This window comes from Spermophilus citellus, assembly GCF_964194105.1.
Source record: "Spermophilus citellus genome assembly, chromosome: 4".
Taxonomy (NCBI): domain Eukaryota; kingdom Metazoa; phylum Chordata; class Mammalia; order Rodentia; family Sciuridae; genus Spermophilus; species Spermophilus citellus.
Window position 1 is genome coordinate 108,112,017 of NC_138185.1, and position 19,596 is coordinate 108,131,612.

Consider the following 19,596-nt stretch of genomic DNA (forward strand, 5'->3'; position numbering starts at 1 on the left):
CTTGTTATGTGTTGTATGTCGGTATGTCTGTATGTGTGTATGTCCATATATCCTGCAGTGATATGACAATTAACAGATGTGGAGCGCTCATAAAAAAATTAAAAATGGATCCAAATATCTTTGATTCACGTGATTCAAATGGCTCAATTTAGATTGGGTAAACAGATGAAAGTAAAGATGTCTTTAAAATTAAGCTTATAAGTTTTTCTAGGTGTTCAAAAAGGCCCTAATAAAATGTTGATGTCTATGAAATAATCTGCTTAAATTAAAAAGTTTACAAGTATTGTTTCAAGATGTGAACAGAAGGAGGTTAACAGATAGAAAAGAGAAACTAGAAGGTTCTAGGTATGGATTTAATAGAGGGAAAATGTGTTTCTGGATAAGAGAGTCTATGTGATTAAGTAATTAAGAGGGTTTAAGTAAGTGATAAAAAAGGTCTGTGCAAGTTGGTTATAAGTAAGTTTTTGAACAAGTAATTTGAACAAGAAATTAAGCAGCTGGTTAAACAAGTGCTGTTGTTTTAGAGAATTGTGCTATGTTATTTCTTTAAAAGCCAAACTTGGTTAGCATAAAATCATCAATGTAATTGTGATATTACTAATGTGTTCATATCTTCCAGGTATACAAGTCTGTAAGGTAGAAGCTTTACAAGCTGGTGTTCTAAAGTTGTATGGTAATTTTAGGTTCAAAGAAAAAAAAACATGTTGGAAATTTATTTATCATTTGTGTTCTATAACTGGACTTGTTATCAGTAAGATATGTAGAGTTCTATGTTGCTTTCTACACTGAGATACAATTTAAATGTATTTTTAAGTCAATGAGAGCTTAATCTGGGTGAAGGTTTTATTGTGAGACACAGAAATACTTTGCTACTTTCCAACAAGAGGTTAGAAGCTTCCAGCCTTCCTTTAATTCATGTTTTAGATGTGATATTATGTTGTGTTAGCTAATATTCATGTGAACTTGAGCAACAATTTATGTAAACTTTGTAAAATGATGTATAAAAAGCAAAGATCAGCTTCAGAACTATAGTATTTAAGACTTATAAAGAGCCCCACCTTACTTGAGATAAGGCTCTATGTCACATCTCACTGCATGTGAAAGTGACTATGAAAGAAGTAGGCCAGATTTCAGTGCATTTAAAGTTGTGCCCAAAAGCTGGTTCTTGTCACGATTGCCAGGATACCAAACAGGGGATGTACTCTGCCAAAAATTCTAGATAGCTATTACATAGACTAAATATGTTTTTACCCTAGTTAGTTTTGTTTTGCAGTTTGCCTATAGATGGTTTAAGAATTGCCTGTTAATGTTTTAAAGAGGTACTGCTTTAAGAACTCACAACCTGGGTTAATTTAAGATAATGAGTTATAGGGAGTTGCCACCTACAGGATAGAGAGATAGACATAAAAGTTCAGCACCCTTAATATAAGGCTGTTGACTTATTTGCTAGATGTTTAAGATTAAGTCTTAAAATTAAAAATTTGGCTCTTGCCCTCTGAGTCAGTCTGAATCAGGGGATAGGGGACTTCTTCAAAGGGCTCTGCAACTCTAGGCCACATAACCTCCCGATCAGGGAGATTAATGAGACCAGTGGAAGACAGGAAGCCAGTCAGTGCATTTGCTGTGAAGAGGAGGGTCATCAGAAAAGGGAGACATCCCTGATGCTTCAGAGGGAAGCCACGTGGTCAAGCAAGGCCTGGACCCATCCTAGCGCAAATGGCACTAGCAGAACTGAGAAGCTGCTGTGAAGTTCCCGAGGACTCCCAGAGTTAACTCAGCTGACTGTTAACAATAGATTGAAAGGAAAGTCAGTTTGACTTGCTTCATCTTAAACACTTAGCAAAGACAGTCAAAGCCAAACACAGCTAAACTGGAGGCTACAAAAGAAATTCTTAGACAAAAATGCCTGATAACTGTCAAAGGGACTGCTAGAGTAGTTTTAGTCTAAGGCCTTTATTTCTAACCAACGCAGGTAGGCTTGACGTTTGCTAGTATGGTTATTCAGCCCTAAGTAACAGAATTAAAGATTTCTCTATTAGACACAGAGGTCATACTAGCAAAGGATTTAGCAGGATCAGATGGCATTAAACTATTAGACTATATCTTAAGGAAAAAGACATCTGTAAACCTAAATATTAGTTGTTGTGTTTACATCCCTGACATTTCTGACAATGTGACAAATATCCTTAAAGATTTACATGCTCAGATGGAAGCTATGTCCTCAGCAACTTGGTTGTGAAAACAATATCTTAGCTCCTAGTTCCTGGTATTGCCTGATGGAAAACATTGTTGATCTTTGTCTTGGTCGTTATACTCATTGGCATATTCCTGTGCTGTGGCATTTATTACTGCACCAATATGGTTCCAGTACTAATGAGTTCTTGTTTCTCTTATAGACCACCTATCATTCGAATGGCCCTCCAGCCTATTACTTCTCAATTGGACTTTTATCATGGACCACTCGATAGACCCGATATTTTTAACGGGGACTCCAAACTGCTTGCCCCACGCCGTCCCTTTTCAGCCTGAAGAAGCCAGAAAGATTCTCTTCGTCCCCCTTCCTCACAGCAGTAAGGAGTTCCCGAATTAGAGGGGGAAATGAAGCCAGATTTAAAGTTAGGTAGTCAGTGTAGTTAGATAATACCGAGTGAAATCTAAAATGGAGGCCATGCTAAAAATGTTTCCAGGAAACACAGGACAACCCATGGTAATCGGAAGGCAATATGCTCCACCGACAGAGATGAAAAATGAGACTCCCCAATAATTATGATTCATTACTTTTAAGATTAAAAGTAGTCAGAAAAAGGAGTGGGGAATGAAAGGGTAAAGATTCTAAGCTGGAAACCTTGAATTAAAATGTAAAAGATTAAGTACTATTAAGTCCCTCTGTTACACCCAGATTCCTGAGATAGTTAAGACAACGCCCCTACTGGCCATTCAGCCTAGGGCCCTGTGCAGTTTTTCACAGGGCCCGAACCAATCAGTTTGAATGTGTACCCAGTTTAGAAGTGACCAATCACCCCTGCCCAGCCTGTTCCCGCCAATGAATGGACTAATCATGTATCAGAGTTGTTGTTCAAATTTCCCGCGCCTCATGATGATTTGTTCTGATGTATGCAAAGCCCCCCGCCCTCTCCAAAAAGTGTACTTAAGCCCTGCTTGACCTCTGCTCTGGGCTCTGGGCTGCTCTCCCTTCTTGAGTAAGCACAGAACCCCAGCGCGCTGGAATGGATCCCTAATAAATCCCCCTTGCCATTGCATGGAGCTAGTCTCGTGTGGTCTCTCCTTCTCCGACGCTTCGCCGGACCCTTACATTACCACTGTGAAATTTCAGAACACCCAAAATAAAGTTTTTTAAAACTTCTAAAAGATTTTTTTAAGTCGTAGAAAAATCAAATTAATAATATAATTTTCATCATTTAACGCTTGAAGAAAATAGAGCAATGCCTTAATAGTTCTGAGGGAAAGTTATTTTCAAGCTAGCATTGTCTGTCCATTCCAACTGTCAATCAAGTATGAAATAAAATAAGGATTTTTCTAACATGCAAAAACTAAGAAAGCTTCTGTCTCACAGACTTTGTAGGAGGGAGATTCTTAGGGACATAATTAAGCAACATGAAGGTGAAAACCAAGGAAGAAAAAGATGTTGAATTCTTGATGTATTCTCTTATAATGCAACTAATGGCAGCTTAAAGAAATATGGTTTTATTTTTCTCCCATCACAAAAAGTCTAGAGACATTTTATGATTGATTTAACCTTGCAGGGATGTCTTTAAGTTTCTGAGCATCTTCTTTTTCCAGTTCATTCATTCCTAGAATTTGGTTTTCATCTTCCCTAATGCAGGATGGCTTCAGTAACCCCACGCATCAAATATCTATTCCTAGGCATTCGGGAGCTCAGGCAGGAAGATTGCAAGTTCAAGGCCAGCCTGAGCAATTTAGGCAGAACCTGTCTCAAAACTAAAAAACAAACAAAACCCCCCAAACACTTAAAAGGGTGGGATGTAGTTCAGTGTAGAGTGCTTGTCTAATATGCACAGGTTCCTGTGTTCAACCCCATCCCTGTACACAAAGCATGAACGCGCACACACACAAAAAGAATATGTGGAAGACAGGCTTGGTTCAAATGTGGGGAGGGAGAAACAGAATCCATTTCTTTTGGACTCCTTCAAGTATCATAGGCTCATGTTGTTGATCTTATAAAGAAGGAAATATAAGCTGATTACAGTGCTTGGCTCTGCAGTAAATGATAATATTAATTTTTATCAGTTTTCAACTTTTGGGATCAATCTGTAGACAAAATACAGAAGATTTAAACTTGTTTATCCAACGAAATATTAATGATAGCAACTACAGCAATGTGGAAGTAGGGAGTTGGAAGTCAGGATATGGAGTTGAAAGGATGAGTAGAGTAATTGAAGATCCAAAGATACTATTAAAAGGTGATGGGGGGGGGCTGGGGTTGTGGCTCAGTGATAGAGCACTTGCCTAGCATGTGTGAGGCCATGGATTAGATTCTCAGCATCACTTATAAACAAATTAATACAATAAAGGTCAATCAACATCAAAGCAAAAATTGGGGGAAAAAAAAGGTGATGAAAGGCTGGGTGTGGTGATGCACTCCTGTAATCCCAACAGCCGGGGAGACTGAGACAGGAGGATTATGAGTTCAATGCCAGCCTCAGCAACTTAGTGAGGCCCTAGGTAACTCAGTGAGATGCTGTCTCTAAATAAAATATATATTAAAAAGGCTGAGGATGTGGCTTAATGTTAAAATGCCTCGGGGGAGTTCAGTACCTGGTACCAAAAAATTAAGTTAAATTTAAAAAAATGTAAAAATATGATGGAGGGAGAAATACCTTATTGAAAGACATAAAATAATTAATATTAATTAAAATAACAAAACCTCATAACATTAAAACAGGAAAAGGGAGGGAAAATATGGAGGGTAGTGTGAACTCTTGATCCTTCATACAGGAAGTTGGTAAATTAAAAATATTAGCTCAAGAATATTATTTGGACTTATGGAAGTAACTGTTTCGAAGAACTAAAGGAGAAACAGTTAAAAGCAGTTGACTTCCACTTCTTTCTATAAAGGAATAAGTGCTGCAAAAATTACAATCCCATTAGAAGCAACTAGAACACAAGATAAAATATATGAAACAACACAGCCCAGAGATGCAATTCCTGAGAGATGGGAAGCAAATGTAGGGCGTCCTATAATTGCCCAGCTTGCTGCCTCAAGGCAATTTTTTGACTGCAGTGTAGGTGGGGGTGTAACCAAAAAGTACCAGCCTTGTTGAGCTGAGGAGACAGTGATTGGAATTTGGGTAGACTGAGGTAGCTAGGGTGTATGGGCCTGTACCAGAGAGGAGGAAACTGCATAAATAGAAAGCTCTAGACTCCCATCAGCTGAGTACTGATCTGTACATGCTGAGGGTGAAATTCCATTGAGGCTGAAGAAGGAAGCACTGGAAAGCACTGAGTCAAAACCAATTCCTGGAGCTCACACATAACTGGGTCTAGTGTTTGTTCCCACCAGCTAGAGTAAAGAGACTATAATACATGGGGCATCCTCAGAGGGGGAGGGCCTTCAGAGGAGGCCTAATCAAACTTAGGAAAATGGATCCTCTGATGCCAAAAGAATGTAGAGCAGCAAGTTTCAAAAGGATCAAACAGATACACATAACTTGCATGCCCAAATGAAGCTCAATACTCTTTTAAAGAAATACAATAAAATGTAGCCTTTAGTAAGATCAAATTTACCATGTAGGGTATCCAATGAAAAACCACTGACATGCAAATAAGCAGGAAATAGAACCCATAGCCAAAAGAGAAAATGATCATTAGGAATGAACCTAGAAATGACCGAGATGGTGGAATTAGTAGACAAGGAATTTTGTGTGTGTGTGTGTGTGTGTGTGTGTGTTGCTGGGATTGAACTCAGGGCCTTGCACTTTCTAGGCAAGTGCTCTACTGCTGAGCTACATCCCCACCCCATAGATGAGTATTTTAAAGTAGCTACTGATTTTTTTTTTTCTTTTTGCAGTGCTGGAAATTGAACCCAGGACTTTGGATGTGCTATGCAAAACACTCTACCACTAAGCTACACTCTAGACTGTTATTTTAGATCTTACAAAGAGCTGAGGATTTGGCTCAGTGGTAGAATACCTGCCTAGTATGTGTAAGGGTTTGGGTTCAAACACACAAAAAAATATAAATTTTATTTTAAGTATTACAAACATGCTCATGATGGAAAAGAAAGCAAAACAATGAGGCGACATTAAAAGACTCAAATTGAATGTCTAGGAATGAAAAATACAATTATCTGAAATGAAATCTAAATAGGATTGGATTAAGACCAAATTAAATAGTACCTGTAATCCCAGCCACTCGGGAGGCTGAGGTAGGAGAATTGAGAGTTCAAAGCCAGCCTCAGTAACTTAGTGAGGCCATGTCTCTAAATAAAAAAAAGGGCTGGGGATGTGACTCAGTGGTTAAGTGCCCCTGGGTTCATTACCTGGTATAAAAAAAAAAAAAAAGAGGGAGAGAGAGAGAGAGGTGGGGGGCATTGGTGACTGTGAACACCTAGCAATAACTATCAGAAAAGAATCATTCAGAGGAAAAAGACTGCAACACACACACACACACACATACACACACACACCAGACTGGAACATAAAAACTGGAAATACAAAAGGGTAAGGGGACAGAAACCTATCAGAAGAAATAATGGCATAAAATAAAAAATTTTCCAAATTTGATCAAAGCTGTAAACCTGTAAATCCAAGACTCTCAATGAACTCCAAGTAGAAGAGAAAGAAAGAAAGAAAGAAAGAAAGAAAGAAAGAAAGAAAGAAAGAAAGAAAGGGAGGATTATAACCAAACTGAAAAACTAGTGATCAGAAAAAAATTCCAACAGCAGCCAGAAAAAAAGAGACACATTATGTTCAATGAGACAAAGGCAAGAATTATAGTGTCACAGGGAGCCGCCTCAGAAAACACTCTAAATCCAAATTCAAACAAAAAAAGGGCTTTATTCACCTGGCCAGCAACTGTCACCCACCAATAGAGACTGATGCTCTATGGGAGAACAGCAATTTCCTGGCCTGTGTCTTGGGAATTCAAGGACAAAAACCACAACTCAGGGGCTTTTCTAAGCGTCATGCAAGCAAGCAAGTCACAGAAGCTAAAAAGAGCCGTTAGCTTACAACTTGGTTAACCACATCTGGGGTCCCAGCAAGTGTTAAACAACTATCCTGAGTTTCAGCTGAGCGGGGGCAATAATCTATTTCAAAGTCTCCTAAACCCATAAATGTACTCAAGCCCAGGATGTAGCTCACCATGACCACCATCATATCCTGAGTTGGGGACATTCTATGGGGTATAAAGTACAGAAAAACAATTTTTTATAAGAAGACAGCTTTCGTTTCTGTTTCTCAGAAATGGGTCATGCAGTTCCCTCTTCACAGGAGCAGTAACAGAAAAACTAAGATGGAGTCTAGAACAGCTAAGATGGAGTCCCTACTGCCATGCTTTTTGTTTATATAGCCACAGTAACTCCATCCCGCTGTTACCGCTGTTGGCCGGTGACGAGTCCTTGCTTCCCGGATGTTGAAGAATAACACCAGAAAAGCATATGCCGAGGCAAGTACGCGAGGCAAGGTCAGAGTAGAGATTAGAAGTTTATTAAAGGACAGCAGAAAAGACTTCTCCCGGAGGAAGAAGGAGACCCAAGAGGTGGAATCCAGTTGGCAGGCAAATGTGTTTCCCTTTTTATAGGTTTGGTGATGGAATGTAGGTTGGAGGGCCCGAGGGGTGGGACACAGGTGGGCCAAAAGGGCAGGAAGGACTTAATTATCACCTTTTGGGATGGGCTTATCATTTCTCTGGGATGGGCTATCCCCAAATCTGTTGGGGGCTGTTCATTAACACTTCTTTGAGGTGGACTTTCATTAACACTTCTTTGAGGTGGACTTTGGCCTAGGGCCTCGGACTTCATTAACATTCCATGAGTCGTCCTGTGTTTTCCCTGAGTCATTCTCAGCATGGCCTGCATTTTAGATTTCACTCGATGTTAGACCCAATTTACCTAACTACACTGACTACCTAACTTTAAATCTGGCTTCACCGCTATCCCAATACTTATTTGATGCTTGCAGTTATCTCATTTACTCATCATTTTACTACTGATATCTATAAGCCTTATGTCTATATGATCAAGCTAATACCAACTATAACCTATAACTTATACTCTTACTGATTTTATTGATTAGTTTATACCACAACAATAGTAGACTTCTCATTAGAAATTATTTGAGACCAAAAAATCATTAAAGAATTGAAAAAAAAAATGATCTGTTGACTTAGCAGAATTCCATACCTGGAAAAAATACCCTTCAAAAGAGAGGATGAGCGCTGGGGATGGAGCTCAGTGTAGAGCACTTGCCTAGCATGTGTGAGACCCTGGGTTCAATCCCCAGTGGAGAGCGAGAGAGAGGAAGCCGGAGAGGGAGAATATGAAGATTTTTTTTTTCAAATAAACAAATACATAGAAAATTCATCACCAGCAAACTTGTCAATGATGTCTTTAGGCAGGAGAAAAATGATCCAAATGGAAATTTGGATCTATGTATAAGAATAAAGAATACTGGAAATGATAATATATATATATAAATATAATAAATATTTTTCTTATTTTTAAATATCTTTATAACATACTGGATTATTCAAAAAATATTTTAGAATTTCCTTTTTTAATTGATTTTATTTTTTTAAATACACGACAGTGGAATGCATTACAATTCTTATTACACATACAGAGCACAATTTTTCATATCTTTGTATGCAAAGTATGTTCATGCCAATTCATGTACTTTTTTTGCATTACAATTCTTATTACATATATATACCAAAAATTTTCATATCTCTATTTGTATATAAAGTATGTTGACACCCAATTCAAGTCTTCCACATGTACTTTGGATAATGATGTCCATCATATTCCATCATCCTTGCTAATCCCCTGCCCCCTCCCTTTCCCTTCCTCCCCTATTCCCTATATACAATTTCCATTATGATCCATTCCTGAGTTTTTTTTGGAAGTATGTTGTTCAATTTCCAATTATTTGAGGATTTTCTCATTGATTTCTAAGATATTCCTTTCTGATCAAAACACATACTTTGTATGGTTTCAGTACTTTTAAATTTGCTGAGACTTGTTATATAGTCTGCAAAAATGTCTATCTTAGTGACTGCTCTGTACTCTTAGAAAGAATGAAAATCCTACTATTTTTGAGCAGAGAAATGTTAAAATATCCAACTGTAAATGTGGGCTTGTCTATTTTACTTTTCGGGTTTTGCTTCATGTGCTTTGAAGTTCTGTTATCATGTACCTAGAATTTCAGATTATTATGTGCTCTTGGTGACTTGACCCCATAGTTATTATGTAATCTCTTCATTATTCCTTGATAGTATTCTTCCAAAATCTACTTGATATTAATATAGTCTTTCCAGTTTTCCTTTAATTAATATCTGCATGGGATACTTTCTCAATTCTGTTACTTTAAATCTATTTGTGGCTTCATGTTTGAAATGGTTATCTTTTCAATAGCACATAGTTGAGCCTTTTAAAATCCAATCTGACAATCTGTACCTATTCATTGTGTAAGGGTCCGGCGAAAAGTCGGAGGAAGAGACCACCAAGAGACTGACTCATGCAATTGCAGAAGGGGATTTATTGAGGATCCAATTCAACGCGCTGAGGCTCCAGGCTCACTCAAGAAGAGAGAGCAGCCCAGAGCCCAGAGCAGAGGCTAAGCAGTGCTTAAGTACACTTTTTGGGGAGGGCGGGGGCTTTGTATACATCAGAACAAATCAGCATGAGGCACTGGAAAATTGAAAAACAACTCTTATACATGATTAGCATATTCATTGGTGGGAACAGGTCAGGCGGGGGTGATTGGTCACTCCTAAGCGGGGTACACATTCAAACTGATTGGTTCGGGCCCTGTATGCCTACGTGACAAGCTGCACAGGGCCCTAGGCTAAATGGCCAGTAGAGCGTTGTCTTAACTGCCTCAGGAATTTCAGGTTCTGGGTGTGGCAGAGGAACTTAACAATACCTGGTCCTTCACTTTTTAACTCAGGCTTTGCAGCTTAGAAACTTTACCCTTTCAATTGGAGTGTATAAAAATCCTAAACTTGGGGCTGGGGTTGTGTCTCAGTGGTAGAGTACTCGCCTAGCATGCACGAGGCACTGGGTTCAATCCTCAGCACCACGTAAATGTAAAATAAAGATATTGTGTCCACCTGAAAAAAAAACTTAAGAATAAATATTTTTTAAAAATCCTAAACTTATGGAATTGCATACTTTTAGTATGTACAGTTTGGTTTTTGCCAATTATATCTCAATCAAACCATTTATAATATTTACTGACACTCTACCCTGTGCCACTTACCATGCTAGACACTGGAAAATTAACAGTAAATAATAGCCCTTGGGCATTCTGACACTAGCCACAGTATGGCAAACCCTCTATTATAAAATTAAAACCCATTAACCCTCTTGAAACACCAAGTGGGCCAATTTCACCAATTTTGACATAATTATTATTTTAGAGAGCTTTAGAGATGAAAGTTAAGACCTCGTAATGGCTGTGTCATCTGAGGGAGGTAACACTTGGGACAGTTCTTGAAGTGTGGTCTCCAAACCAACAACATCAGCATTCCTGGGGAACTTGTTGGAAATGCAGAGAAGAAATGCGGGATGTAGGTCCAATCCCAGGCCTACCAAATCAGAAATTCTGGAGATGGGGCCCAATGATCTGTCTTTTAACAAAACTTCCTTTTGATTCCACTGCATACTCAAATTTGAAACAACATGATTTCATTTGAACACCTATTCTCAATTTTGACTATATATTGGAATCACCTGGGGAGGTTTAAAAACATACTAAGTCTCCCCTCCAGAGATTCTGATTTAATCGATGAGTTCTAAAGATGGGGATATTTTTTTTAAGTTCCCCAGGTGACTTAATGTGCACCAAGGCATGAAATGCAGAGCATTTGCATTATATTAGAGCACACCACTCTGCTGCATGAACTGGGCCCCATCCCAGAAAATTAAATTGAAATCTCTGAGCCTGGGACCTGGACATCAGTGTATATACCTATTTTAGTACCGGTACTTTTTTTCAAGCTCCCCAGTTGATTCTAATGTGTAGCCACTCAGAATCATTTCATTATTGTAACATTCGTGGCCTCCTTTTACTTGCTTCTCTCATGGGCTCTGGAGTGAGTTTTCTGGTAAGCAAATTGGCAGAAAGACTTGAGTGAGCTTCAGACCTGCCCCTGTCAGAGAGCAGGTTATTTGGTTCCACTTCTCCATAATCATCTAAGTTTTTCAGTGTCAGAGTCCTGGCTATCTTGTGATAGTTGGACTGCCAATGTCTCTGCCTGGATACATCTGGCAAATTCAGGGACAAAGTGTTAACCAGCTCATGTGGCCAGCGAACCCATCCATGTCCTCCAATATCACCTTCACAAGGGGGCTATTTTTGACCTCCATATGCCTACTCCTATGTCTCTGAATTGTTTCTAAATTTGAGCAAGGATTAAATGGTGTTATGTTTTAGACCCTAAAACCCAACCTAAAACATGGAGAGTGTAACTTGGCTGTTGAGTTGCCCTGTCCCATCCCTTCATTGATCATCTGAGTAGAGATGATACCCAAGGCACTTCCTAAAGAAATGTGTATCCCAAGTGCTGGGGATATAGCTCAGTTGGCAGAGAGCTTTCCTTGTATGCAAAAGGCCCTGGGTTCAATAAACAGCATCACCAAAAAAAGAAAAGAAAAGAGAATGCGAAATTACTGGCATAGTGTTATGCTAACCTTAGGAGACCTTGAATGGAAAACTTGCCCAAGGACATTGCTTAATCCTCAGGGAAGATTCATGCTGCCAGAAGAGGGTCATGCAAGAGACTGTCTTCCCCTGGATGGTGACTCAGAGTATTTGAATCTTCAGTATATTCCCATTAAGGTCCAAAAGACTTATATTCAAAATCTTCTTTTATTATCTGCTAGGGACTGGGAACAGGTCTTTCTCCTTTCTGAGCCCTGGCTATCTTGTTTATGAAATGGGGTTGTTGTGATAACCAAGTGGAGTAATATGGAAAACTTTTCTAAACTGAGAAAAGCTGCAATATACAGGGTTGTTAAATGAACTCCCGTTGTAAGATGAGAGGCTGGATATGGAGATGTGTGAAATTAACCTAACATGGAAGGGTTGATAACAATTTTCAATGATACTGAGAGGAGAAAGGAAGCTCCGAGGGCTGGTCATCTGGTAATCACCAGAGTCTCCTTGTCTGGAGGGATAACCCATCCTCCCTCACGATCCACCACATTGGTATCTGTTTTCTGTGGTTCATTAACTTTCCACATGGAGACAGCAGCCACCACACCACAGCCTTAGGGGAAGCTTTCTTCCCCTTTATGGTCTAACCCGAGGGACACATGGCCCTTCTTTAAATTCCCCACAGCACAGCTGAGTCTGGAGGGGGCAGCTAAAAACTGTTATTAATTAAAAAAAAGTGGTAACAGAGAGTAACTTGTGATCTGGATTAAAGAGAACACAGCTTAACTATTCCTTTGGCTGCAATATACTCTTTATTTACTTATTTTTGGTGTGTGCTTGTTTTGAGACAGGGTGTTGCTGTGTTGCCTAGGATGTCTGGATATCTGGTCCTGAACTCCTGGGTTCAACTTGAACTCTGGCGCTCCAGCAATTCTCCCACCTTAATCTCCCAAGTGGCTGGTATTTCAGGCATGCACCACCATGCCCTCCTACTCGGTTTCCTTCAGGGCCAACTGAGGAGGTTCTGTACTAACCTACAGGTTTCTTAATAGATGACTGAAGTCTCGAATCCTTCACATGGGCTCGAGGTGTTGCCTGATCTGGCCCCAGCACCTTCTTCCAGCCTCAGCCTCCTTTTGGACCCTTTCCCCTTACTCTCTGAGCTCTAGGCACATTGGACTCCTCTGCACACTTTGATAAGCTCCTTTCTGCTTCAGAACCTTCACATTCACCTGGGAACAGACCTCTCCTGCCCATGCCTGTCCCATCTTTGCCTGAGTGACTCTTAAGCATTCTTCAGAGTCCAGCACTGTGCCTTTCTCCAGGAGAATTTCTTGTCCATTCTTCCCACCCCGGACTCAAGTAGGTTTCCCTATAATATACTCTCTTATGTCCAATATGTCTACATTTACCACAGACCAAAATTATAATTCAGGAATTGCAATTTTTATTCATCATTGTCTATGTTTCCCACTGCAATGTAAGATGTTCACCATTGTATACTCAGACCCTTGCACAGAATAGGCACTGAACATTTGTAGAATTAATGAGAAATGAATGAATGGTGAATGATGATGACTTCCCAGAACATGTAGGATTACAGTTGGGCTTTGAGGCATCGAAGAGATTCTATTGTCAGAGCAGTAGAGTGGAAAGAACTCTAAACCAGTCAGGAGACTTTGATTCTGAATCCAGCTGTGTGCCTCACCTATTCACCCAAAGACAGTTATTAAACACCCACTGTATGCCAGGCAATGTGTTAGGCACTGGATCACAGTAGCCTTCTCATGGAGGTCTAGAGAAGGAGCCAGAGGCAAGCAAGGAAGCAAGCAAGCAAGCAAGCAAACAACAAAAAACAAACCATACCTGTAAGTGTAAAATCCCTGCAGTGATGAGTGCTATGAGGAGAAGTGTGTGAAAACAGGAATGTATGCAACAGTGAGGTTTAACTGAGTTAGGGAGACCAACAAAGGCTTCCCTGACCAGAAGATGATTTTGATTTCATTTTTAAATTGAGGTATAGGTTCAACAAGTCTTGATAAGTGTATGCAACAGCATAATTATCACCCAGATAAAGATGTGGAATTTTCTATCACTCCAGAACATTCCCTCATACCCCTTTCATCAATCTTCTCTGCACTCCAGGAAACCACTGATGCAGATTTTTCTTTCTATATAGATTAATTTAGCCTATTTTTCTTTCTATATAGATTAGTTTAGCCTATCCTGGAACTTGGTATCAATGGAACTATACAATATATATTATTTTATTTGGGGGGGGTGTTCATTTTTTTTCACTCTGCATTATTTTTCTGGGATTAATCTCTACTGTGCCATGTATTAGTAGTTCATTTTCTTTTTTATGCTACATGGTATTCCATGATATGACTATTCCACAGTTTGTTTATCCATTCACCTGTTGATGATTACAGTATGTGGGTTGTTCTTTGTTGTGGCTATTATGTAAAACTGCTGTGAACATTCTTATACTAATCATTTTGTGTTTTCATATCTCAGACTGTGGGGATACAGAAGTAGAATTGCTAGTCATAGATTAGGTATGTCTTTCACTTTATGATAAACTGCCAAACAGTTCTCCAAGGTAGTGCTGTCATTTTAAAATGCATACTATGCATGAGTTCCACATTCCCACCAACATTTGTACTGTTAGGTTTAAAAAAGATTATTATTATTATTTACAGGGGATTGAACTCAGAGGTGCTCTACCACTGAGCTACATCTCCAGTTGTTTTTATTTTTTTAATTTGAGACAAGGTCTTACTAAGTTGCTGAGACTGGCCTTGAACTTGTGATCCTCCTGCCTCAGCCTCCTGAATTGCTAGGATTATAGGTGTACCGGTTAGGTTTTTAAAATTCTTAACTTTCATTCATGTGTGTAAAGTGGTACCTCACATTGGTGCTAATTTTCATAATGGGAAGAATGATTTGAAGCTGACATTTAAAGGATGAGAAGTATACCAGGTGAAGAGGATGGAGTGTTAAGCAATCTGGACAAAAAGAACGAAGTACACAAAAGGCCCCAAACTAAGAAGCAGCAAAGCAGTCACCAAGAACTGAAAGGGAATTGTTGAATCACGACACAAAGAAAAGACCACCGACTCCAATTTAAATCAAATTGAAGCAAGCTTATTTTGTGTACACAAAGAAAGCTGGCCAGCGACTGTCTCTCCCAAAACCAGGCTAAAGAGATCAGCTCAGCTCTCAGGGGAAAAAAAGGTTTATATAGCATAAAAAGTTACAAACGGGGGCGGGGGGTGTCTTGGGAACTTATAGCTAACAGGGTTCTGGCAAATGTAACACAAGGGCAGATAGCAGATTATATGGCATGATATTTCAAGGTAGGGAGTAAATTCAGATCCCAACATCAGAATTCATGAGGCAACTCTGAGGTTTCATAGAGGGTTGTTATCTGGTCAAGGAGAGCCAGGCACTGGTGAGTTCAGAGCACAGGCAGGAATTCCAAAGTTTAGAAATCTCAGTAATTTATAGAGAAACAGAAATTAACTTTTCATGACTTTGTGACGAGATGGCTCCCAATCTTAAAATGGAATTAGGCTGGGTTCATCAGGAATGTGGTGTGGAGTGAGGCTGCTGCAGGGGGTGGTGTGTAGCACCAAACCATTCACTTTGAGGGATTGTACAGGCCTGGGCAATGGACACAGAGCAGTGATCACAGTTAACAACAATAACAAAAGCAAATATCTACCATAAGAACCCAGGAATTTCATATAACTGGGAATTAGGGAGGAAGGCTCAGAATGACCCAAGTTGAATTTCTTGTCATCCATCTTAGCAGAAAGGTGATCAGAATAGATTAAATTTAATTCAGAGAAAGCAATAGGCATTTCTTGCATGTGACCATTGTACTTGCAAATTCATGCTTGTCGCTTATGAAAGGGTGGAATCAATGGGTGAGGATGAGTTCCCTTTTGAGCTCTGAGATCACTAATTCAAAATGAAATCATTCATCCTGTGTGTGATTTTTCTCTGGCAACCTTCAGCAGCTCAGGTGCAGGCATGAAACCTCATTTCAGACTGTAGTGCTCAGTCAGGTTGTGATTTTCCCAGAAATATTCTGGAGACTGAGGCGACAAGAGAATGATTGTAATGATGAGCTATGGGCTCTAAACTGGACCATGAAGGAAATGAAGAATGGACAAAGAGAAATTGGTGGGATTAGCAGATCAGCAGTCTTAATGAGACTGAAGAATTGGAGGAAATGGAGAGTGGAGTATCACCTTTTCACATGTTAAAGATGGAGTTCTTTGAGGGTATTATTAAAATGTTAAGGGTGTAACTTAGGTGAGGAAAAGATTGCTGGATATTAGAAGGTAGAAAAATTGAGACACCAAGATAGTAAATAATAATCAGGCTGGTCATTAACTTGAATTTTTTTAGAATAACAATATTTTATTTTTTTCCAATCTTTATTTGTGCATTATAGTTGTACATATAGTGGGACTCCATGTTACATATTTGCACATGTACATAGTATGACAATATAATTCAATATAATTTGGGCAATATCCCCCCCATATTTCTCCTTTTTCTCTCCTCCTCCTTCCCCACTTCCTTTTCTCTACTAATCTTTTGATTTCTATTAGATCCTTCTCACCCCACATTTCTTTTCCTATTTCCTCTTTAGCTTTCACATATGAGAGAAAACAAATGGTCCTTGACTTTATGAGTTTGGCTTTTTTTGCTTAACATGATGTTCTCATGTTCCATTTATTTTCCTGAAGATGACATTTAATTCTTCTTTATGGCTGATCAGAGCTCCATTGGGTGCATGTTTATTCATTCATCCATTGATGGACACCTAGGCTGCTTCTAGAGTTTGGCTATTGTAAATTGTGCTGCTATAAACATGGATATGCACATCTCACTATAGTATGCCAACTTTAATTCTTTAGGATAAACACCAATGATTGGGATAGCTGGGTCATATGGTGGTTCTATTTCTAATCTTTTAAGGAAGCTCTATACTGATTTCTATAGTGGTTGTATTAATTTACAGTCCCATCAACAGTGTTTCTTTTTCTCCACACCTTCTCCAGTATTTATTATCATATGTATTTTTGATGGTTGCCATTCTAACTGGACTGAGATAAAATCTCAGTGTAGTTTTTATTTGCATTCCCCTAATTGTTAATACATCATTAACAATGTTCAACATCTGAGTATATTTTCATATATTTGTTGAAAAATGCCTGATTAGTTCATTAGCCCATTTATTAATAGGTTTTTTGAATTCTTGCTATAGTCTGTATATTAATCCTCTGTCAGAATAATAACTAGCAAAGATTTTTTCCCATTCTGTAGATTTTCTCTTCACGTTTTTGTTTCCTTTGATGAGAAGAAGGAAGCTTTTAAATTAATGCTATCCCATTTATTAATTCTTGGTATTATTTTCTGAATATTTGAGGTCTGATCGAGAAAGTTTTTGCACGCACCTATACATTAATATGGGTAATTGGGGCTGGGGATGTGGCTCAAGCGGTAGCGCGCTCGCCTGGCATGCGTGTGGCCCGGGTTCCATCCTCAGCACCACATACCAACAAAGATGTTGTGTCCGCCGAGAACTAAAAAATAAATATTAAAAATTCTCTCTCTCTCTCTCTCTCTCTCTCTCTCTCTCTCTCTCCCCCTCTCTCACTCTCTCTTTTAAAAAAATATGGGTAATTGGATTCACTATGGAGTTCAAGGATGGTACCAGGAGTTGGAAGGGGAAGGGAAAAAATTATATTGACTGGAAAGTCAGAAGATGACAGCAATTAAGATGGGCAGGGTTTAATATCTGAATAGCAAGAACTTTCAAGGAACAAGAACTTTCCAGGAGGAAGAGGGAACTCCAATAGGAAGTTCAAAGAACTTTAGGAACTTTAGGAATATTATTACTGTATTCTTCTGACGGACATCCTTCCAATGGCTCAGTGAACCACACCAAATCAACACAAGTGAAGCCTTTCGATTGGGAATGTTTTATTACAGGTCTTTCCACCAGGGGGCGATATCAACACAGGAAAGTCGACCTCCAAAGTCGTTTTTCCAGGCCAGGAAAAATATGTCTCAGCCTAACCTCTGAGGACCTCTAGGGCTCTTTTGAGGTATTGCAATGAAGCTCAGCGATCACTTGGCAAAGCTATACTTGAAGAGATTTTTCAGTGTACATAAATATTAACAACAAAAATTCAAATCCCTAAATTCCTTTAAAGAAAACTGAGTTAATGTAAATTTTGTTTATCATGTATTACTGCTACAGAAGAAGACTGAAAGTACATCAACTATCATGTGAGATTTGGTGACATTTTCTTCAATGTAAAAAGGTTCCTCTTAACTGCATGTTTTGAGAGTTGATTGGTCACACCCATCCTTAACATTTTTCTTCCTGAATGTTTTTGGTAAGCATGACACAGTTGGAAAAATTTACTAGGCCAGAGTCAGAGTTGGAGTACTATCACTATTATCAAAATTGGAGCATTTACTATGTACCAGAAATTGTTCTAAACATTGCACAAAAGTCTACTCATTTATTCCTCTTGTGGTCTTATGAGGTTGGAACTATCGTTAGCTACACTTTACAGACAAATAAGCCAAAGAGAGGTCACCTTCCAAGGGCCACATAACTAATAAATGCTAGTGGTGGTGCTGAGGTGGACTTGAATTTGATCTTTTCCCCAAACGGAATAGTCCAGGTTATGCTCTTTGGACAAACATCCCTGATCTCAGCAGCTTAACTCAGCAATTGCTATCTGGGCTATGTGGGTTGACAGCAGGGCTTAGCTTATCTTGCTAACTCAAGAACCCAGGCAGACATAAGATTCACGTTGACATGTGTGTTCATCATCATTGATTACCAATCATCCCCAAGGCAAGGAGTATGCAACCCTAAATGTGCTGGAAGTGCTCCAGGTTTTGAATCCAAGTCTTCTGCTTGGAAATGATGCATGTCACATGTGAGACATTTCACTGACTGAAAATAAGTTGCATTTGGGGCTGGGGATGTGGCTCAAGCAGTAGCGCGCTCGCCTGGCATGCGTGCGGCCCGGGTTCCATCCTCAGCACCACATACCAACAAAGATGTTGTGTCCGCCGAGAACTAAAAAAAAATAAAAAATAAAAAAAATAAATATTAAAAAAAAAGAAAATAAGTTGCATGCCATTCCCAACTTCAAAAGGGCAAGAAAATGCACTTCTCTCATGAGCCTAGAAGCAGGTAAACCAGACTGTTTGGCATTAATGATTAACACAAACACTTTGAGCCCCTGGGCAGGTCATGTTCTCTCAGCCTCAATTTCCCTATCCACAAAACAATTTTATAAGGCTCATTTGCTGCAAGGATCAAATAGAGAATATTTGTTATGGTTACTATGACTGCATCAAGGAAAGCTTCCATCAACTTTGATAGTCCTTCTTATAGGGCTGTGTAAGGGCCTTTGTTCAGATGAAGATACATGCCAACTTTTTCTTTTTCTTTTCTTTTCTTTTTTTTTTTTTTTGGATTCACACACCTGAGATTTTGAAGAAATCTAGTTTTCACTTCAATCTACAACATTTCATAGTTATAGTCCTAGCCCTTGCTAGAAAGCTCAATCTGGAACTACCAGCTGTCTGGTTCCTGTTGAAAGCTTGAGACTACATTAGCTTCAGAGAATGTGAGGATCGCCTTCCTCCAGGTTCTCCAAGCCCTCTTTTTGAATCGTCAGGGCAGCTGGAC